General features: G+C 34.0%; 1 protein-coding gene and 1 non-coding gene across 6 annotated transcripts in view; both read left to right on the top strand.

The window, feature by feature from the left end:
• The window catches only part of Ss (aryl hydrocarbon receptor spineless), a 218,423-nt gene that overhangs the window by 50,860 nt on the left and 142,756 nt on the right, over nt 1-24,807 (top strand). The window lies entirely within an intron of this gene.
• Nucleotides 13,062-13,133, top strand: Trnad-guc (transfer RNA aspartic acid (anticodon GUC)). Its single transcript has one exon. It is a non-coding gene; the product is annotated as a tRNA-Asp (tRNA).

Raw genomic sequence — 24,807 nt, 5'->3', positions numbered from 1 at the left:
AAATGAAAAAAATCATATTTTAATATGATGAACATGAAATGACACTATCATATAATAATTGAAAAATAATCTAGTTATCATATGTTTCATGATATAAATATAACTTATACTGTGGTATTTTCAATACATCTTTTTTTATTAAATATGATTAAATATAAAATAATGTCTTTTCTTCGATCGATATCGATCAACTCTATCTCGCGATCGGATTATTGGAAATGCCCTCCGTTTCTTTTTAACGCGACGAGTGCAACGCGTTCCGGGACAAGTCGCGGGAACCGACGGTTAGACCGTCGTCGCCGCGCTGCATCCCTTCATTTTGCCATCCGCTCGTTTCGGTAGAATTTGCATTTCAGGAACGTGAGATTGGGCGGTACAAAGATAGAGCTAATGCTCACGGGGCGGCGCGCCGCGCCGTGTAAACACAGGGTAGCCCCGGATCCCCTTTCTGGCTTCTTTCTCATCTTCCGTTGTGCTACACGGTTTTACGTCGAGCTTTCCGTTTTCGGTTTAAAGGCGAGGTTTATCAGGGAGGGAGCACCGGAACGCGGTGCTTTTTCGCACCGATGCGAGTCGCGATTGCTATTATATATAAGCGGATACGGCCTTCTGTTTTCGGCAAATTCAAGGGGTGGACGTTAACTTGGATAAGTCTTATTTAATCTTTCGCCATTTTCAATATATACAGCGTGGCTTTTTTTCGCGAACAAAATAATATCAGTAATCAGTTTTTATGATCGAATAAATGGTCGAAAGATGTTGCCTTTTTGTGAATATTTAATATATATTATAGAACGGATAATGCAAGAAATTTTCAAAGAAATGTGAAAGTTACAGTGATTTGGTACTTTTTTAAAATTCTTTTTTATTTCTAACTAAGAAAGAATTCGATTTCTTTCGAATTTTAATCATAAGATAGTTTGACGATGAAAGTTAATTTTGAAACTTTAAATTGACATTGAAAAAAATTAATAAATTATTAAAATAATATGTGAATTTCTTATTGTGCTTTAATGCATCTCTCTCATCACTATTAAATTTTCTCTTCTTAAACATTTACTTTTTTATGCCATATGGTTTATGATATTTGCAGCGAAAAATAGTTTATCATTTTCCGTCATTATTATTATATTTTCAATTAATTATAGAGCTTGTTGATCACTATTTGGACGTTTTAAATTTTCTCTCTTTATACGGAAAAACTGTTCTTACATATACGATAAATATATATCGAGGATAGCAAATGATTGATCACATATATATTTCATGTATCGATACATCGTATGAATATACAACATCGCGTGTTTATAAAAAAATTCTTAGAATATTCTACGTAGCTTTATTTATTATTTTTTTTTTTTTTTACGAAAGAAACGCGTAACATATGAGTTTAACTAGTAGTCGCGATGATTCCGACTGACGTAATTTGTTTTCCGTAGCATATAATGATGTAATGTAAATTTGTGTATATTATAATCAATTTATATTGATATATTTATACACGTTTGTTCGTATACGTGTAATGATACGATACTTTACCTAATTTAATTTATACTTTATGTTGCGAAGTTTAAATCATGAATTACATCAGATTTTATATAATTAGCTCTTAACTAAAAGAAGATGGCAAAAAGCAATTTTTAATATGTCAAATTGCAAGTATGTAAATTTATATAGATATCAATTTGTAAAGATTATATGTATTAGAGAGGATATATCGCGCATACAGACATTTGTCAAAAGATAAGAAATTAATTCTAACAAATTATCGAACGAGCGACATCCTCGTGCAAAGGCTTAATTACTATTTCCACGTTAATTGCGCGTACGATATCTCTTACATACACACACAAACACACACACATACACATACATGCAAAAAAGACGCGCATTGTACCTCTATTATCCGCAACGCGGTATTATTACTGAACTAACTTACGGTTAGCGAGTTACAACTTTCGATTCACGTACAAAAATTATCTCGGGAGTTTACGCTATGTCGAATATTCTCTCTCGTCCGTAATAATTAACTTTCAGGATCATACTCGGAATCGCGTTACTACATCGCGAGCGGGTAGTAATTAAAAAACTGTTGGGACGCGCCCAGATTTAAAGACACTTCAATTGAAGGAATAATAACAGTAATCGCGCACAGATAATTCTCGCCTCGTATTTAGCGAAGTACCACGTATCAACGTATCCGAAGCTTTGTTAGGCACGTTTTCAGTATACGTCAAGTACCCGACAAGATGAGACGCTATTATCATACAGATACATTGAATTGAATATGTTGAATATGGAAGTCTCGTTTTTTTGGGGGAGAAATTTTTTTTATTCGCGAATGATTCGACGGTATTTAATTGGCAAAATCAATCAGATCTCGTTGTGGACACTAAATATGTTAATGTCAGACATCGCGAGAATGTTATAATTTGAACAAATATTTTTTTACGCGTAGAATTTTATATATCTGATTTAATATTTTGGAAACGCGAGTGGATGAATCCGATAAAATAAATGGTCGGCAAAATGGCTGCAACTCGCGATGCATCGCATGGAAACGCGCACATATAAGGGGGCATATATATCTGGAAGAAAAATTTTATGCGAGCTGCGTTTTAGAAGCAAATAGCGTAAAATAATTCCGCCCAGCTTAACGCAGCATCCTCGTTAATTTACACAGGATACTCATTTCGCACCACTTATTGACAGTTAGAGTTTTGCGCAGTTCTGTTCTGTCTGACATTTAATTAATTATGTCTCGCAAGAGGCTACGAAATGAATGCTTCCGCATAATGCAAAAGCGGATCTGTCAAAGTCCGTGATAACTGTTCGAGATCAGCTGATACTACTTCGCTCTATAACTTTCGCAAAATAACAAACTTATTTTAATACCAAGAGTATCTCGATATCAATCTTATTTTTTTATAACAAATTTATTAATAATATAAATATATTTTATATAATAAAAAATTACAAAAATATTATTATATTTATAAATAATATAATACGCATTTTTTGTTTAGATAGATGTTTCTGAAATATAACTTCTTTCTGCAAGTGTATACAATGACAAGATTTACTGTCGTACGATCAATTTGTATTATTCAACGACAGATTTGTGGCTATTCCGCGGCCGTTTTGCTCGCAAATGATAGTGGAATACAATACGGTGGATTATTGGTCCGCTCGCGCGGTGACTTATACATCTAGATGAGAAGCGTTCTCGCGTCAGGTACACATAAATATAGATCGCCCCTGTCTCGAAGAGAGAGAGCCCCGGACTTGTCTCACCGAGTACTCACCGCGCGCGCGTTCGATCGTACACCACCTCTCTATAGCGATATACTAGTGTGGCCACTATCTTGATACCCCCCCACACTGAGATCGCGAGCGTATCATTACCCCGCCTAGTGGCTAGCTCGGCAGATTACACGTCTGCGGGCCGAGTTTGGCTCAAGCTGACCCGACCTAACTCGAATTTGTAAGAACGATTGTGCCGGGATTTGCATGTTAGTGAGCGGCATGTCCCAGAGAAAGAGAGAGCGAGAGAGGAAGAGAGAGAGATAGAGAAAAAAAAATTGCATACAATATACTACTGTTTTTGATGTGGCACAGTAACATTAATCTCTAAAATTTAAATTTTTCAATTTGTAATATGAAAATAGGAGGAGAGAGAAAGTGGAAAGCCATTTTTGCGAATACGTACATGAGGAATATTTTTATTACACTATTTAATGCACTTTGTAGTAACGATTTAGTTAATCGTTAAAATTAATCAATCTTATTTTTTTTTGTGACAAATAATGCTTCAACATGGTCGATTGTCAACTTGTATTTATCTCTGATGCGAAGGAAACATGACAAACTCGTGGTTTTTGTTCTCCGCATTTCGCGAACTTATTACGTGCAATTTCGTGCATTTTATACCATTAGCGTATTTTATTTTTTCGCGTAATTGAGTTAAATAAATCGCGTTGAAGCGGCAGTGACTCTCTCGTCGAATGCCTCCTGCCGGAAGCGAGGCCCGGGTCCCACCTGCCAGTACTGGCGGGCATTAAAATTATGCTAATTAAACATATCGAGCAAAAAGAGAAAAAAAAAAAACAACACCGCGCTCTCGTATATTTATATGGGCGTTACCGTTGTAATGTCGTTAAATATTTTTTCGATGCGAAGATGCACGAGAGATGATAGAGAAAAATTTGTGGAATATAAAATCAAAAGCGAGTTTGCGTGTTAATCGTTTGTTTTTCCAAAAATTGTTTATTAGAAATGCATACACATATACAAAGGCGATATTTAAACGAAACATTGACACTCGGGTCTCAGCGGACGAAAATTACACGTTTATTACTTAACAAGATGTTTAAATAGGTTCAATCCTAATGCCGCGATAATCGAGCAAGAAACGCGCGTCCAAGAGGCGAGTTAACGAGCTCACCACTAATTAACGAGATACGGTTATGTCGCACGTGCGCGAGCAAATCGTCGACATAATTGTCTAATAAAATTTCAAGCTCGGTACGAGCGCGCATCACCTGTAAAACGTGTCATTCTGACAGATTATGATTCTGAAACGAAGTAATTTGGATTGGCATATTAATTTCGCTCAAGTATAATTTTATTTAATCGACAATATATCAATTAACAGTTAACAGTTAAAAAACAATTAAGATTATTTTGCTCTTTCTTTATTACGCACAGTATAAAGCCAATTGTCTTCGAAAATTTAATTCAGCTGCCAGCACCAGTTTAATTGAGACTAACTGTGCGACTTTTAAGGTACACTTTGGTCTGAGACCGCCCACTCGTGGACCGCTCTCTTGCTATCGTAATTAATGTAGATATTACGCACATACAGACTTCAGGGACGATTGACAAATCGATTTATCCATCAGCCCACGACTGACAGATATGTATACGATCGACTGCGCTGATTTAAGAAAGTATAAAATAGGGAAAGTTGATAGTCGAGTGAGGCAATTATTATTGGAGTTTATATATAATATCGAGACATTTTTTTCCAAAATTTCTAAGCAATCGCGAGAACATGTGAGCGATACGTTTTAACGTTGAAATAAGGAATTAAATACAAGAAGATATGCAAATTTCTACTGATAACTTCTTTATGCCGTTATCGAAAAGGCGATTTACCACGATACGGGCGTAATATAATAGCCCTTTGTGCTGTGTAAACTTAATCTAGGAGCCACATTTTTGACTCGTCACCGATTAAGATCTGAGAATAAACATAATTCAAAGATACATTGTGGCAGTGATTACAGGTAACAAAGCTTAGATTATAATCATCGCGGGCCCACAAAGTTATGACACATATTCTCGACACGAACGTAACTTGTGCTGCGTAGTACGTTGTTGATTGCCGGGACGCGATATAAATAATAAATGCCCGTTTCATTAGTGAAGGTTCTACGCTCGTCCATTTTAATATTCACATGAGACTTTTAACGCACGTTTTAAACGATCATTTATATAGCGCGCGAATGTGTAACGGTCGAAATAACGTAACATCGTTAAATAATTGAGAAGAAGGGCAGGAATTGCCAGGATAGTAATTTTACTTTTCTCTCCTCTCTCTCTCTCTCTCTTTGAAAAATATTAATACATACAACATATTAAAATATTGAATGTGAATTATAACGCATCATATTTAAGATGAAACTCTGCTTAGCATGTAAAGATTTTTTTATATTATATTATATACTTTATATTATATTTTATATTTTCAATTTTTTAACTAAATATAATATTTCAAAACAGATTGAATCATAGTGCCTAAAGAAACGAGAAGAAAATCTTCTCGAGATTGTGCATCTCGATTTTTGCTCTCAAGTTTTCTTACGACCGTGTGTACGTATAGCTGTCAGAAAAATCGATCGCTTTTAAGAATGATCTGTGGACGTGCGGTTGCAACATGATAGTCCCTGTGGTATACATATAGCAAAAAGTAATTCAGGATCACTATTTTAGAGATTTTCTTACAAGAGTGTCCACTTGCAAAACAGCTGTTTTTAATTGTCTTATTAATATTCCTCTTTGCAATTATAATCGTCTATTAAAAATCGATGCTTTATTTTAATCATATAAATATGTCGAAAGAAATAAAAAACACTTTATTATTTAATATAATTATTGATTATGATAATGATATAAATTTTTATGTAACAAATATATATTCTAGATATATATAGAAATATATGTTTAACTGGAAAAATTGTCCCGAAAATTAATAATTTTTGATACGAGAAATGAGCAGAAAAAAATTATAACATTTCTCTGTGTAAATCGAGAACACTAAATTGAAGTTGAAATATTAAAAATAAGAAAAGGTTTCTCGATTTGTAAATCGAGAATAAAAATTTTTAGAAAATATATAAAAATATATTGTATTTTATTGTATTTTTGTATTATATTTTCTAAAAATTTTTGAAGTAAAATACAATAAAATTGTGCCACCTCATACACGCAAATAAAATCTAATTTCACATATATTCATAGTAGAAAGTAAAATAAATTTCACTTATATCGTGCACGAAGCTTATATGCCAGAAAACGACGGAATTTTCAGCGGTTCGTGTCACATATCTTTTACCTGCTGAAAAAAGGAGAAAAAAATAGTCTGGAAAGTTTTCCGCGCGTCCTCGTTAATAACTTCGGAGGCATTCGTCCGGTATTATTTACTCCTTTCAACCGGCTAGACTGCGGCAAGTGCCCGGTAAATTGTCCTGGACTATAACTGCTCGAAATTACATCCTCGATTATGAAGTCTAGAGACGCGTAGGACGTCGAAATTTTCTGTCGCTTCGCTCTTCGTCGTGCACGACGAAGCACGAACTCGCTTGCTTCTGAAAGTTCTGTGGAATTTTCTATACTAGTGTCGGAGCATCGAGGAATAAAGGAGCGATACGTGCATGTTATAACATTGTAACCTATAGAGAAGTTTTGCACCGTACATCAATTACCGAGGTAGGGAGGTAGGGTATATAGAATCATCGTCATCATCATCATGATTGTTGTTTCGCCCCGGGTGAATACTCGCACCCCGAGAGAATTTGAGAATTTGCGCGCATTTTCCAGCGATAAATATCACGACTCATTGAACTTTACGGATGCGCCGCCTTTGTGTGCGTTTGTGTGCAATGTTCCGCAATTACGAAGTATAACCACCGTAAAACGTAATACCGTAAATTATATAACGGACGTAGTATCTGCGCGCGGTTCTCGATGGAATTTTCCTCGAATATACTGTCGAGGACTTGGAAAGTAAAAGTTTCTAGATTAAAAACGTCGTTTTTTTTTATTAAGTTTATTTCTCGCGTAAATTTTCCTTCGAATTTTCTAGGCGAGTAATTAATTTTTTTTCACGCGTATTTTTTTGAACGCGAGCGTCGTTTTTTTCGCCTAGCAATAAAATTTCGAGGAATTAATCCATTGGCGCTAATGAGAGAATCTGAAGTCAATTAAGTACGCCGTTGATGATATGGTCTCGATAAGCCAGAAAGCCAATGAATATGCATACTATTATACGACCACCTGCCATACGTCTTTTTATGTGTGCGAACGAGTATCGGCATATATCTATATAGTGTACATGTATGTATGTGTTTGACAGTTAGAGTCGACAGGTATATATGTATGTATGTATTGATATATGTGTGTCGAGCGAGTGTGTTCTCTATTCTTTTATTTATACTCGCGAACCGTCGGGCGCCATGAATGAGCGATATGTCATGTGAAAACTACTTTTTTTTATATATTTTTTTTAAAGAGATAACAATCTTCCCTTTTGCGATCGTATATTTACGCGTGATATTTTTCTACGCGATTCGCGTGATTTATTTCTAACGTATTTCAGAAACAATTTACGTTACATACACAATCCATATGTATCATGGTGCAAAATCAGGAAAAAGTCCCATGACGTATGCAGTTTTATAATTAATATTTCATAACATTGTGTCACACAATTTCTTTAGATTTCAAGGATTTCATAGTTGAAGAAAAAAATCTGGGTTAATTACAAGACTATATATAATCTATATTTCATTTTTAAATTGAAGAAGAGATTTTTTTTGTTCTCTAAAATTAATTTTGAATTGTTTCATCAAACAAAGTATCGCAATATCTGTTTGTCAGTACAGAAAGGAAGGGAGATTCATAGAAATTTCAACAAACTTTGTTCCATGCTGGTATTTCTCTTCAGCAGAGGCTAAGTATACATATAAGAAAGCCACACCGTGTATATAAATCACAGAATTGTTTTCTTGGCGTAGTCACGATGAGTGATATTTCACACCTCGCGGCGTTGATTCTAATCGTCGTCGGCTCGGTTAGTCTTCTCATTCTTTCACATCATCGAGAGTCGCACTTTTATGTTTTCCATCGATCAATAATTTGATTTGATCGAAAGGGAAAAAAAAGAGATTACTTTGTCGACTATTGACATCTCGCGCGCGCACGTACATTCGCATATACAATATATTTGTATGCTCGTATTCATCTTTGCGCGATGTAACCGTAATGGTCGGACAATTTGCAGAGGCGTGCCGAGTTAAAGTCAGACTCCCCTGCGAAGTTCCGCCGAGCCAGACTCGAAAGTAATGGCCTAATGTTACTTAATATCCACCGTAGAAACGCGCTTATCTCAGATATTCCCTAAAGGGCTGACGTATTTCCATATTTTACCATGCCGCAGTCGCATCCTATGCCAACTTCTACGGCAAAATCATAAATGTGCATGAATAGAATGTCTAGATCTAGGAAAACTGCGCGAGAAAGATATATGTAAAGATATATTTCTTATATATTTATTAATTATCTCTTTATTATACCATATTTTATATTTAATTTAGAATTAATTTGGAATATTGATAAAAGAGATAAATATTTAATATTATTGTGAAGAGATGCACGACTTTTGACAGCTATACCTACATACATATACATACATATATATATATTTTTTAGATGATTTTTAGATGATTTTATAAAATTATCTGTTCGCAATTTCAAATATGTTTCTTTTAACAAATATATTGTCGATACTTTATTTTATTTTGTATTATCTTCAATATTTGGAATTACGATGGATTTTTCGCTAATCAAAAAATTGATAGAAAGGATTTTCATCAAAATTTATACAACGAATTAATCTAGTTAAGCGTTTGTGTATAAAGATAAAATTTGAGATACAAGAGATTATATTAAGACAATCTTTAAATTTATATTTACTCGATGTCCGGCCTCTACCCAAACTCGTTACATAAACGTCTGGACAATGATAAATCGCGTACACGAAAAAATTGCGCGCATACCTTCCATATCCACGGTGATTTTCGTCGATAGCCGCGCGCGGCCGCGGCTTCATTTTTCCCCGGCTAATTTCCGGTCAAGATGTGGGTTACGATGGTGAACCTCGAGCACATAAGTCTCTTCGGTATCAGTAGTCCCAGCTCTCTCTCTTTCTCTTCCTCTCTTTTTCACCTTCTCGATCATCATCCCTTTCTGTCTTGTCTCATGTTAGCGTAGAAATGGAAACAATCAATTTTAGAAGATGAACTAACACATGTCGATTCAACAGAGTTAATAAAAACTTATACACATACACACACACAATTTTATATTATTAAATAATATTTTTATTTACCAAATCTTATAAGAACATAAGATCTTTAAAAAAAATATTTTTTTCTTCTACATTGATTTTTGAAAACAAGCGATAAAATTAGGTTTTATTTAACAGTTTTATAAATAGCAAAATAATTGATATTATAATTTCCAAATTTAAATTTCTTCCGTATCGTCCTTTTTCTGTAAAATAATAAATATTGTAAAATTTATTTAAGAAATATCTACGTGTCCACTCTCTTGAGGGAGAGTCTAGCGATTAATTTTGCTAATTATACAGTGCGATAGCTGATTGAAGAATTTATTATACGATTTTTGAAACTGTCGTGTGATATCAGCTGTCGTGGTAAGTCGCTAACTTATTTTCTTATCCTCCGTTCACCCTCCCCCCTGTGACGTTTAACGTTATCGGCGTGGCGTAAGGATTGAGTTAGTTAATTAAATGCATAAATTTCGTGCGCTGTAACACGGAAGCCGGGAAGCTGAATATTCGAATCGTTCTTTAATTGCATATTAGCACGCGAAAATTTGCAAATTACGTATAAAATAATATCTCTCCTTATTCTTAAACAATTTAAAATTGCTGCGTATAGTTTCCACGTAGCTACACATCCTGTACTATCAAATATTCTATTGTAAAGTGAGATTATTCCAATGCACTTTTACTCAAGTATATCAATATTTATAATATTATACATATTTAATATATATAATATATATTTAAATATTTATAATATTATAAATATTTATATTTTAATTTTATTTATTATATGTTTATATATTTGTTTACAATATTTTGTCAAACGTAAAAAGAATATAAGAATCTCAAACATATTTGGAATCTCAAACATGCACATATGATTTTCTGTCAATACATGAATTGATAGCTGATATTTGTGTGTCACATATCTCTAATTGAAATTTTATTGTAAAAGATACTGGAATTTAAAAGAGGAATAAAGACAGATGCTCCATTTCCTACTCGAAAATTTATTTCGTCGAAACGAATCGATAAAACTTTGTAAATTGGACGTCGCTGCTGGGCGATGATGTATTACTTTATTGCAAAGAACGCATTCGGATGGCGCCCTGTGCGATGCCTTCGGCCGATTAAATGACTTATTAACGGACTTATACAGTCATTCTGGTATCAGCGGTCACTCGCGATAACACGCGCGATCAGAGCGAACTTAACCGGCGGCGTCTTTCATCAATCGCGCGTTTCATTCCGGGGACGTGCTCAAGTTAAATGAATAAGGATAAGATCGATGCATTACGGTGCAGAATTTTCGATCACGGGGTTCCGTGACATTAAAACACATCTGTATTATTTTATCGATACGTTCCGTGACAAGGTTATCATTAGCACACCATAATTTTAATTTTACGAAAGAATATTAATCAGTGATATTAATTAAGATATATACAGGAAAAAACTTACTTGTTTATAATAAATAATAAATAGCGTAGAAGAACCTTTGTTTGTACGTTTTAAAATTTTATACCGAGAAGTTAAATACACATGACTATCTTTTAATGAATAAAAAGTAATAGATTGATGAATTATTTTATTCATAATACCGATAAAATAATCTTGTTCTTTTTTCTTTTCTGTTTCAGGTACGTCATCCTACATCATTTTTCTCTGCGAATCGTAAATATTTCGCGAGTCCAAACTGCTGATAATAAGGTAATTTAATGTATGTTAATATAGTTATATAATAATATTAAATTAAAATAATAATATTAAATTAATATTAAATATTATATTAATAGCATAATATAATATTTTTATAATTTATAATTATTAATTCTTTATATTATAATATAACTATGATTTATATATATAAGTATAATAGTATATATGTAACTGAGTATATCTGTTTTGAAGAACGCTATTAAATAATAACTGAACGTCATTCTGTCGTTCAAGGAGAGAGATAGGGCAAAATAAACGGAATGAAAAGAAAGGCTAAAAAAAAATCGACGACATTCGGCCTGTTTACATATATTAAACTACTGTTCACGCAGACGAATCACCACGATAGTCAGTGCGACGGACGGATGAGTCTTACAATAGTATAGCCTATTATATCTGCACCAATTCGCAAACACACAGTATAAATCTACTGTACATATGCACGCACACAGCCGCATATACAAATCTACATATACATACGTATGTATGTACGTATATAGTACATCCGCGCGCGGTATGCACTTGCATACGTAAGGATCCACGATTACATTTACAAACAGTTAAAGCCATTAGCGAGCACGCGAAACCTCGGGGTACTAATTTAATCCAGCTCGGTAATTGCGAAAGATTCTAATGGCCTTCGCCTCCTCGCCGCATTTACTTCGACGTCGTCCTCGTCCATCTTGGCGCGAAATTTTCATAATTTTCGTTACACCGAGATTAACCACCCTTTTTTTTCTTTCTCCCTTTTCTTTGGGGGATTCTTTTCATCTTATTATTTTTTTTCCATCTTTTCTCACCCTCTTCCCTCCTTTCCGTTCGCGCAGTTTGCCTCCTTCTTTTTCTTGCCGCTTCGAAGCGGCGAATATATTTTTCCGCGCGGTAACGAGCATGGATATGGAAATCGTGTGCCTCGTTCTCTGGGTAAAAGGGATTTATTTCCGAGTCGGCGGTATATTTAATACACTGCTCGCGCGCCTCGTCTCTCGACGCGTGTCTGTCACGTCTCGGCGTGCGAGAAATTTACGCCACGCGAGTGTTTGCACGGGCGGAAATCGCATCGGCACCTAGATGGTACTACACCCACGAAAGGCAGCATATATTCAACTTAGCCTTTTCACTTAGCATTTATCCGCGATGTCGAGATATTATCCGGATATAAATATGTATCTGTGTAATACATCTCTGGATATATTTCTTTTTTCTGTATTTTTTTTGCACTCGCACTCTTTGATTTTCTGGCACGTAGACTCGTTTAAATTTGATAAATTCTGACGAAAATTGATTCTCTTAATTGATTGTAGCTAGTAAAATTTTATGATTCTAAATTTGTCAAAAAATTTGAAATAAAAGCGAAATAAAAGAGCGCAACTTTGATATGTCATATCATATCATATCATATGAAAGTCTCGTACTTCTTTATTTCGATTTTATTTCAAAATTTTTGGTAAATTTATATATTTTAATATTATATATTTTTATAATACATTTTATAAGTTTTTGTTATAACTATGTGCATAATTTTATTAACTTATTTGATCAGAGTGTAATGCAAGTTATATATACATATATAAAATTAATAAAAATATGCACATACAGTTACAACAAAAATTTATAAAATATATTATTGTGTAATATTATATAAATGTATTCTTGTAAATATTTGCTACAACAATGTGTATTCCACCTTCTTCTCTCATTCATCGTGAAGTCCTCGGTAGTATAGTGGTCAGTATCCCCGCCTGTCACGCGGGAGACCGGGGTTCGATTCCCCGCCGGGGAGAGGATATTTTTTTATTTTTTATTAAAGCTGCAGTTTTCTTATTTGTTCAACTTAATATCAGATGGCATAATGAATATTTTAAAAAAACATTGCGAACTCCCGGTATTCCGCGTGACAGATGGGGATACTACGAGTTAACTATATCATCGAAGGTTTTACAATGAATGAAAATTTGTACATACATATAATCATAATAAATATTTACAAAAATATATCTATATTACATAACAAATTTTTCAAATATTTGTTACAATTATAATATCTGTTCGACAAATTTTTCAACGTTTAACATAAAAATTGTCAATAATATATTAAATAATAATACATAGAAAATATGATGATATGTATTTTAATAATATATAACAAATATGATAATATTTAATTATGGTAAAAAATATTTTCACAAAAGTATAAGAAACAAAATTTTTTGGATTTTATTTAGCCAAGTCTCCCTAAAAAAAATTTTTAAAAAACACGCATTTTAAACATTAGCTCTTATTGCTCTCGCTTGTTTTATAAATATACCGAGCTCCATCATTTTAAAATTATAAGAGATCCGAGCGTTCCTGCGTCAGCTGACAACGCGCGCTTTTCGTGACGCGGTTGCTCGCGGATTAATCACGTTTATAGGACGCTTTGTAACTGTTCCCTATGGTCCCCCGCTTCTCTCCTCTTCTTTCCCCTGAGTGCGCGCGACAATTCCACGCGAAAAGACGATATGAGGCGGCAGTAGCAGCAGGCCGCTTGCATTCCCGTGGGATGGGAAAGCCTAGAAAAAGGGAAGCGTAGCGAATTACTCAGAGCTCAGCCGCGCCCATTTGCGGAAAAGAAACGGATATAATGGTGAATTGGATTACCCGGGGTTTGAGGGGGAAAAGGGGGTTGAAGAAAGCGAGCGAGCGACGTAAGAACGCAAGAAATTGCTGGTTCTCTTACCGGTGATACGAATCCGTTTTCTCGAGAGAAAGAGAGAGATGGACAAAAAGGGAGAGAAAGGGAGAGGAAGGGATGTATTATGATAACGACTTGTAGCGAATCAACCGACACTTTCCAATGTAAACCCTTCACGCGACTGTATAAGCACTGTGTTACGAGATGTAAGAATAGTATACGCAAGACATTTCTTAGAGGATGTCTCTTGGGGAGAAAATTCGAGGGTGTGTATTCTTCGATCAATTTTGGGAGACGAAATGCCGTTGGACCGTTTCACCCTTAGCTGGCTCCTATTCAGCCAATGGGGAAGTGTAGAGAAAACGGTGAGTCATTTTTTGCGCCACCAATCGGATGTCCCTCTTTTGTAACGTCAGCATCCGACCGCAGGATCTTCGGTGATTTCAACACAAGGAATATAAATCTTGTTTCTTTTAAATAATGTTCGTAAAAAAGTAAATTAATTTAACTACAATTAATCAACTAATTAAATTAATTAAAATAATTATTTAATCAACATAACACTCTAAATAATTAGTACACATTGAAATACTTGAATTTATCTTCTTTTAGAGAAAATGTCATATAAAACGTCTTATTATTCAATCTTAAAAATTAGAGCATGAAATTTAAATGCAAAAATTAAAGTTGCGTTTTTTGACAATTTTACGTATAGCATAATAATATTGTTTTCATATAATGTTCGTTGCATTTGCCGTCATTCGTTTTAATTTGTCACTTTCGGAACTATCGTAATCTTGCTTGTCACTTCTCCTCCGACCTTCTTACACTTTACACAACATGCCCTTCTTTTTCTTCTCCTTAAATAACGATATACGTTTATATAGGCGCGTCGAAGAAAGAAAACGGAGTATATACCCTATTAATCGCCGAGATACTTATCGATCGTTAACGAGGGGAACGTTAATTAACGAACGTATGCAGCGTGTTAGCATCCTTGCACCTGCACGCTTCCAGTTTTATGTAAAGTCTCTCGCGGCCTATATTGACAGATTAATACACGGATACGTTATCTCCTTTCTTTTAACAGCGGCTGTTGGTGATATCGATGTTTCTGTAAGATCAGCTTAAATTGATGCATTTCGATTACTAATAATAAACGTTGACAAACCAAGAAGGGGTGATGATAGTAGAAATAGATTATAAAACACTATTGCATTTTTTTAAAAATATTTCTAGTTGCTTAAAAACTACTGCGTTATAAAACATTGCATTAAAAAAAAATATTTCTAATTACTTAAAAAATATTGTTTGTAAAATATATATATGTAGATTTTACCGGATTAGAAAAAGAATTGAAAATAGAATTAAAAAAGAGAGAAATATAGAAAAAATTTTTCTTTTTTTATTTAAGAAATCGATTAAAAAAGATATTCAATATATATTTGTATAAGATTTTCTAATAATTTCTCCCCCTTCCTCCGAAAAAATAGTGGCGTTGTTTCCGATTTACTGTTAGATAGATTGCATACTTTGAACAGCCGCACGTGGGAGATGAACACGCTTTTTTCTTCATGTATTTGCTCACCCGACGCTTATATTCAGACGGATAGATATAATTAGGTCTCGAGTTGTTTGATACGCAATGCACGCAGCCGGAAAAAAGCCGGAAAATTGTTAATGAACACAAAGCGGCAGACATTCCGTTCCTCTCCAGCGATACAAAAACTTCTTCCGGCATAAATTAAGTGTACGCGCGTAAGAATTAATTGCTTCCACGTGCGTATCAACTCGCGGATGATTCCTGTTTAAATAAACGTGATGCGATCAGTCAATGTATGAAATACATCGAGTGTTTTAATATTTTACAAATATGTATTGTTAGATAGAAAATTGTACAACTTACTAAAAAATTATATACGTCTTAATTTATTGTTTTCATGAATATTTTATTACAATATATTTATTACACACTTTATAAAGAAATTATATCTCATATGCAAATATTATCCAACGATATTATATTAATCGTATACAGTTGTTTTTTTTTATTTATATAATTTTATTGAGGAAAATCGAATTAAAACTATTAAAAAAGAGACAAAGATAAAATTATGTTTTCTCGTCATAAAATTGCTAATAATCGACAGCATACATTTTCAAATTTGACAAAAATTCTTAATATATAATAATTTTTTTTGTGTGAAAAAGCTGTCAATTTTCTCTGGCAGTACTCGAAAGAAATATTCGCCGAACCACACACAAGTGACACGAGCCGGTTTCTCCCTTATGGGGGAACGAAAAAAAAGAAAGAAAAAAAGATGACGATCAGACGCAGGATGCCGGCGTGTAGGGTGCGTTTTCATACAAAATAACGAAAGTTCCTTCCGGTATCGGACCACGTAATACGCCGGTCGTACGGTCTGCGAAAGTTCTCTCCGCCTATGGTAGGCGGGACTGGCTGCCAGTCTAACCCTTATAACGCACATTCACCGACTGTTTACGTACCTGACGTGAAAGCATCACGAAATGCAAGTCCCGCCTATAAGGACGAGTGATTATCCGTCCGTTTGTACGCTCGGCGAGACGATATGTAACGAAAACACCTTCCTATTTCTTGCAAAAACAACGTTACACGCTCGTTTGACACTTTTAAAGTCAGCTGTCAGATGGAAATTAGTTGATGTTATCAAAAGCCTCCGTGCGTTAAGTTGTTGGATGTAAGTTGAGCTTCGAGAGAATATGAAATGTTTCAGGTATCTGTAGAGTCTCGTTGAAGAAAAAAAGATTTCTGTCTTAAAAAATCACTGTTACCATCACTATTGACTGACAGAAAAAGATCGTTTTTCTACATTAGAAAACTTTTAATTAACATTTATATTGATAATTTACAACAGAGTTATGTTTTCCTTTTTTTAGACAATATTATTATTAATATTAATATCAACGTAAATTGTAAAAGATATTAGAGAATATTGGCACAGATTCTGATTTCTAATTTACTATCTCTTCAATGTAGATTCTCATCTCCTTAATTAAAATTCTTAGTTGAAGCGGAACTCAAATCAGAATAATGGAGCGTGTTATTAACAGTAAGATATTCTGATCTTGGGGGAAAAAAATAGCATCGACATTGTTGCCCCTTCCAGAAGGAGCAGGCGATCCGTGAGGGTGGAGGGTGTATTTAAAAAACAAGTCTGCATTCAATTATATCGTTAATTGCACTAATAAGAAATGTGTGATTATTCAACGGACGGTGTACGTCGATATAATGGCACAACATTATCCGTATGTGTGTATGTATATGTGTACGATTCTGTGGTTGAAACTTGTGTCGGTAATAGAGTGTCCACATTATTATTTTCTATATACAGAGTCACACACGTACGTACATATGTAGACGCTTGTGTGTGGGATCAACCTATCGTATGGTAGGTACGTTACGTGAGTTAAAATGTGCCGCGCGTTGATAAAGCGTTTTAAATGCAATCGTTAATTTCGCGTTCCTATTACCGCAATTAGAATTTGCATTTTATAAATATGCAATTTCGTGGCAGTGCTAATCCACTCCCTACCTCTCACTCGCGCATACATATATAGCTCTCTTCTTCCCGCTCTAGTTCTCCTTTTGTTCCGTTCACGATTCCTTTCCTCCTATAACTTTTGGAGGATGGATATGAACCTGTCCGAATTGCTCGAAAAAGAACTGTTTTTTGTGTCCTCGCAAGTCGAGAATGATATGATTCTATTCACATATCTGAGAAAATTGATTGATACAGCGATTTCATCAAAGAATGCTCTTTTCTAATTAAAATAAAGATATATTTTAATCAATATAACATCACTGATTTATTTTCGATCGTAGCATTTAATTCTTGATTTGAAATACTGTAACTACAGATTTTATCTCTAATTATCTAAAATTGTTAGATAAAAAAACTTGACGTATATAAATATTTATTATTCAAGATGTGTCTTGACAGGTTTTTTTTCTTCTTATCTCTAGATTTTTTAATAAATTTTCAATGGCTTTTTTCTTAATAAAAATATCATAACGTTATGTGTTGAATAAGTTATTTTCATTCTGCTTATATTATCTGCACAAATAAAAACTTGGATGCTATGTCACGCGGTATTTTAGGGACACCCGGTTGGTGTCAGGCACGAGCACAAAAGCGGCAGTCACCAAGAAGACACGAATTAGCGATTCTGAGTATTTCAAGACGCGGGATGTCAAGTATATGACAAGTACTTGTTGTCCAATTTCGTTAAATCTTTGATCTCACCGCACAAATCGAGCGGATCTTTTATGACAACTCTTGTATTCCACTTGTCTTACACTTTCATCGCGCGGCTTAAGAATAATTGACACAATACGGATGTTAATTTATATTTCGAGAAATTTAATATGTGAGAAATACAATAATGCTTTGATAAATAACAAAAGTCACGATTCGTTAGAGTTTATTTTGACAATCAATTCATAGGGAGTAATTAACGAAACAGATTTAGGGAGAATTTTTTGCCTTTTTCTCGTAATTAATCTTTTAATGACACATGTGCTAAAATCTCTGCCAATTACTTTTACTTTATTTATTTTATTTTATTTTTTATTCATTCATTTATATTTATAATTTTAGTTTTTGAACATGAAATCTCAGCCAATTTCGACATGATACGTAATATTGATGGAATAATCGAGAAATATATATATTTGTCAGCGAAGAGATTCTGTGATCATTAGGTCGATTCTCCTAACAGAAATTAATGGTTCTAATTATCGTTCCTATCGCACTATTACAACGCACAACGTACAACAGCCGCATATATGCCCAGACCGACTGTGTGCAAAGTGAGAGACCGTTTTCATTATTCAAACGCGCCATCATGACAGCAAACCGTGCACGATGCGCGGAAATCGATGCCGGCCATTTCGACTCTACTATGTAATCGTGAGAAACTGGAATTGTTCAATCACACGCGCCGGGAGCCGCGAGATCGATGCAATTGCATCGTCGTTGACGTCCCGGGCCCGCATTCGTATCCCGCATTTAGCGCTAAATGCGCCGATGCGATTCTGCAACCCGTAATAACGTTGCATGCGATCTCTCTCTCTCTTTCTCTGCTACATAAACTTTAGAATTGAACATTTAATGACGCAAAATGTGTAGCATGCAAATATAAAATCGTCATTCATTGTTTGTTACTACACATCATATATATAGTTAAAGAATTATTTAATGAAACTTTAATAAAAGATATAAATATCAACGTCGACATAATGTTTTTTTAAAACAATTCTTGCTTACTAAAATTGATTACGCAAATAATTACAAATTTATTTATTTATTTTTTTACTTCTTGATCCGTACTGTGGATCTTTGGATGAGTTTAGTTTATTTATCTTTAATTTGTGTGTTTAAGTATGAATAAATTTTATTAGAGTTACAAATCAAATCAAATAAATAAATAATACATCAATTAAATTTTGAAAGCTTATCAATCAAAAATTAAAATTAAAAATGAAAATAAATAAATGAAAATAAAAATAAAAATAAATTATATTAATTTTAGTTTGAATTTTTGAATAATAAGCTTCAAAGTTTATTTGATTTATTTGATTTATAATAATTAATACGTAATATTACTGCTGATAATTAAAACTGTAAATATGATACGTAGGGTTTTGAGAAATCCAGGCGAAATAAAATATATATATAAGCCTCTTAACATTTAAGAGTTTGATTTGCACTAATTTACCGGGATAAATTTTGAAATAAATTTTCTTATGATCGCGGTATATTAATATCTTGCATCCGCGCCGGAGGATGCAGCCGAAACTAAAGGAGCAGGAACGACCGTGGGATCCGCCGCTAAGGATCCTCTCGTTCTCGCCTCGCTTCCTCCCTTATTCCCCCTTCTGCAATCGCCCTTCTCTTCCGATCTCCGCTTAATAATTGTTTTTTGCACTCGTGTTTACGAGGACCGGCCAATGATACGCATTACGCGTGGCGTTGATTGCACCGAAATGACGTGCATCTGCCTTTTCAACGCTAGAATTTTACGTTATCCTCTATTACTATCGTTTTACGCATCTTCGGAAAACAAAATGCTCTCGGGATTTATTTTACATAAGTTTTTGATATTCGAATATATCGCGTTTGTAACGTTTATGTATTTTAATTTGAAATAGCGGAATAAAACATCATACCAGTGCAAATAATGTCAACAAAGTAAATATTATATGCATTAAGTAATAACGCGAAAAATTTGTATTCCAATTTATTAAACAAATGTTCGCGGAAACAAAATTTCGATTACTTTTCTCTTTCGATATACGCAATAAATTATAATTTTATCGGTGTTACGTAAAAATTTTAATATTTTGCTACGTTTATTTAATTTTGGTGAAATTTGAATTGACGGACTTTAATCGTTTAAAATAGTTAAAAATAGTTTAAAACGTAACGTTTAAAGTTTCTTAAATAAAATGTTGGATTACTTGATAGACAAGAGCATAAAATCTTAATTTTGCGAAGCAAAAGTGCGGTCACGAAATACTTGTATATCACACGGAAAGATACTGTAATCCTGTCAAATTAAAGTACAGACGTTACAGACGAGCTTGAAGACGATGACGTAAAATCTCCAAATCAATAATACCGATTCGTCCCGGATCATTTTCTGTTTTTAATTATACTTAGGTTAGCCGAGGTTAACTCCATTAAGTTCGCAATGCCGTAAGAAGGCTACCGTGATCTTTATTTCGTTTCGTTCCTCCGAGATCCAATTATGTCCGTTTACGTTAAACATTTTCGGGTTTATTGCTTGACGTTGCGAAACATAAAGAATAAAAATGATTTACTGTTGTGTTACTTTTAACTCATATCAGTCTGAGAGTTTGCAGCTATCAAAATTATATAATCATAACTTTATATAAGGCATATTAAAAATAATTTCTGATAAAAAAGAAACAATTGAGAAAAAGAGTTTCCTTTTCTCTAAAGAAATTAAAATTAATTATATATTTATACTTTATATACATATATCTGTGTATCTGTGTATGTGCAATATAATAATTGAAAACTCAGAACACATTGAAATCAGAAAGAATAAGAGATAATCGCTAATAATAATGAGCCACAAAGAGTCAATAATCTCGTATCAAATATAAAATGATTGCGTAAGAACATTCCTGCTTATAAAACTGCAATTTTGCTAACATTCCGCATTTTGATTTAAATTATTAAAAATATGAAAATATTTCTCTATATAAATAATATTTCTAATATATTTATTAATATAAAAAAATAATTCTGTATATAAATAATTTCTTTTATAAATATTTTTTGATAGACCGGGTCAACAACGAAGTTTCGAGGAAACCTCCCTAATTTTCGGTTTGTAATAATCTCGTTGCCAAACGAGACTTTCCGGCACGGATGATTTTGATCATCGATTGTCCGCTTTTTTCCGTTAAAGATCACGATCAGTTCAATGGATTCGCGGATTGAAAAATTAACACGAAACTGGTTTGATGAAAAAAGATGAGATATTGATGCAGACCATAAAATCGATCGTTTCAGATCGCGTGATGGAACGGCGTTTTTCAAACTTTTTTTTGACTAGCGAAGTATATTTGATAAAATATTTGTCGCGACATATATAAAAGTAAATAAACTATGTTTATTTTATTCGCGCTATTAATTAAGAAGGAAATTGCTTTTGATTTAAATTATGAAAATATTTGCTTTCGATTTTAATTATGAAATATTAAAAATATAGTAATATTTTGTATAATTTTTTTTATATTTTTTAATTATTTTTTTGATTTATTTATTTCAAAAATATGGAAAAATTATATAAAATATTTTCATATTTGATATATCTTTACAGGAAATAAAAACAAAATTAATGATTGAAAAGCATTAAATTGAATAATTCCAAATTATTCAACTAGAGATTATAAATGAATGTAATAACCATAATCCTATTACATAGTCTCCTATTACATAAATTAAATTATCCGGTGCACGATTTGAAAATTTAAAAATATCGATACATAAGGGATTATATCAATACACGAGTGAGAAAATTAACTTTGAATTAATCCAATTTTCACTCCGTTGTTGAATAATGAATAATATTGCATTTGCGAAATGCCAAAGGGATTAATTAAGGCAATATATGGATCCTGACGAATTCGATGTCCGAACGGGAAAGCGCGTCGAATAGAAAGCGGTTTAAACTTATCGAGGTTTTAATTACTCCGAGCTTATTGCCGTTTTAAGTTTTAATGACTGTAACGAGATGCGAGATCAATCTCAAGACTTCGGAAAGCAAGAGAGAAAGGGAGGAGGAAGGAAGGAAGAAATGGAGGGCGAGGAAATGTGCGCGGCGTTTCTCTCCCAGAGAATCGGAGCCACCGCTCTCAGATAATATGCTAATTTCTTGACAGGTAAGTAAAGCACGTAAGAAGGAGAAGATCGGGCCATGCTAACCTCGCAATTCTGTCGAATCGGTAATGGTTATGGCCGTTAATGGCCACGTATTTCATGGCCGGTCGATCATCGCTCTACTGCACACGATTGATGATTGTCCCTTCCTTCCTTCTTTTAACCTCCACTTTATTATTCGCCTCGTGATACGGCAGCAATTGGAAGAGAGCGTTTATCCCTTTATGTTATATTTTTCAGCATTTAATACTAATTAGAGTGGATTAAAATAATCCAACAATATTAAATATTGCATCCATTTAGTCATTTAGCGTAAAATATATGCTATCTCGTCTCATTATAATACTTTTATAATAATTTTTATAAAATTTCATAAAAATTACATATTGTTTTCAAAAATTAGAAATAATAATAAGATCTGTCATGCGAGTAGTTACACAAAAAAATAGTGAAAGAATTAAAAATTAATTTTATTACAATAAAAGAATCTTTAATTATTCCAGCAGAGAGAGAGAGAGAGACTCTCGGTACCTCGAAACGTAACTCTTTGATTTCGGCCTTGCACAAAGGTCGACTCGGCCTTAATAACTTTTTGGCGCGATGGCAGTACCTCTCTCTCTCTCTCTCTCTCTCTCTCTCTCTCTCTCTCTCTCTCTCTCTCTCTCTCTCTCTCTCTCTCTCTCTCTTTTGAGTGAGAAACGCGAGTTAAGTGTGCTCCACCCTGTGTGTATATCAGGGCCACCCTGGGTAGTATCTGGGTCCCCTTCGTTTTCTCGCGCGAGAACGCGAGTTACCGATATGCAACAATTATTATTATATCATCCCGAGGTGTCAGGAGGTCAAGCGTGCCGCGACTACGTATAGACATAATATTGGTGCCTATTGAACCCCGCCCCACGTGCATACGGCCCCGCGATACGTAATTATCCCCGGCTGGGCTGCCTCGCCCCGATATTTATGGGATCGAGAGATCGAAATCGAATCATGCCCGGGCAATCCCATCTGCCGTCCGATCTGTCTCTCGATACGTATATCTACGAAATCGACTCTCGATTCGCGTCTGTAAAGTTTAAAGTTTCTTTATAAAAAAATTAACTTAATTGATGTATTTATTATATATTATATATACAATTTTATTATATTATATACGTATATCTACGAAATCGACTCTCGATTCGCGTCTGTAAAGTTTAAAGTTTCTTTATAAAAAAATTTACTTAATTGATGTATTTATTATATATTATATATACAATTTTATTATATTATATATATATATCATATATTTAATATATATATATATAAATTGATATATTTATCATATTAACATCAAGTGTGCATTTATGTTAAGAATTAAAATGTAGATTTATTTTGCATCAATTTGCCATATTGAAACATTATTGAAAAGATATCGTCGATTAACTGAAAGATTTAAGTTTTGCAGTCTTGCTTAATATATCAATAATATTACGTAAAAAATATAGAAAAAAAATAACATAGCACGGTTTCTTACAACTGACTTGTTTCCAAAAAATAAGGAATTGAATATTCGTGATCGTCCACCCCTATAAACACATTATTGCTTTCTCCTTCTTGATCCTAGATCTCGATCTCGATCCAACCGCCTGATTAGCGGCAAGGTTGGTCCTTCAGATCGTCGGTCGGATCTTGCCTTCTTTCCCCCACGGTCGGCTAATAAAATCTGTTTTTATTAATATCGCATTATATCGGGACCGGCCGGAGATATTTAGCGTTTACGCCGTTTACGCCGGTTCCGGGAAGGAGTCGTAAGACGACACCCCGTCGTCTTAACACACCGGTTGGCGGCTTCATTCCCGGCCGAGATAGTTTGGTCAAGCTTCGAGTCAGAGCAACGAGTGTCGATTCGTTTATACCACCAATTAAAACTCTATCTCGAATATATCGCTCGCCGAATATGAACGATGATACCCTCTACCCCGAATTCTCACGAGATAATTGCACGCGGAAAGAGACCGCCTAAGAGTCTTCTGACGATAAACCGCCTGCAGTCAGTTTCGCAGATTTATATCGGTCTTGATTTCTCTCGAGGTCCATCTCAGCGAATAAAATAAAAAAAATGTATAGCGGATTTTCTTCGTACAAGCAAAGATCCTTAATCTTTCTGTCAATGATCGGATACCTAAAACAATTTTAAATGTTAAAAATGTATCAAAATTTTTTCTCTGACCGAAACAAAATACAAAGAGCAGCACCTGCATTAAAAAAAATTGTCGCAGTTCAATGTGTGTCAAAAATAATTGATATCCATCTACTGAAAGTTGATGAAAAATTATGCATTGACAGATGGA

The sequence above is a fragment of the Prenolepis imparis genome, unplaced genomic scaffold (genome assembly GCF_030444845.1).
Source record: "Prenolepis imparis isolate NDT839.2.m4 unplaced genomic scaffold, iyPreImpa1.0 SCAF_15, whole genome shotgun sequence".
NCBI classification, from domain to species: domain Eukaryota; kingdom Metazoa; phylum Arthropoda; class Insecta; order Hymenoptera; family Formicidae; genus Prenolepis; species Prenolepis imparis.
Note: the sequence above shows the minus strand (reverse complement) of the source record. Positions and strands in the feature narration are given on the sequence as shown.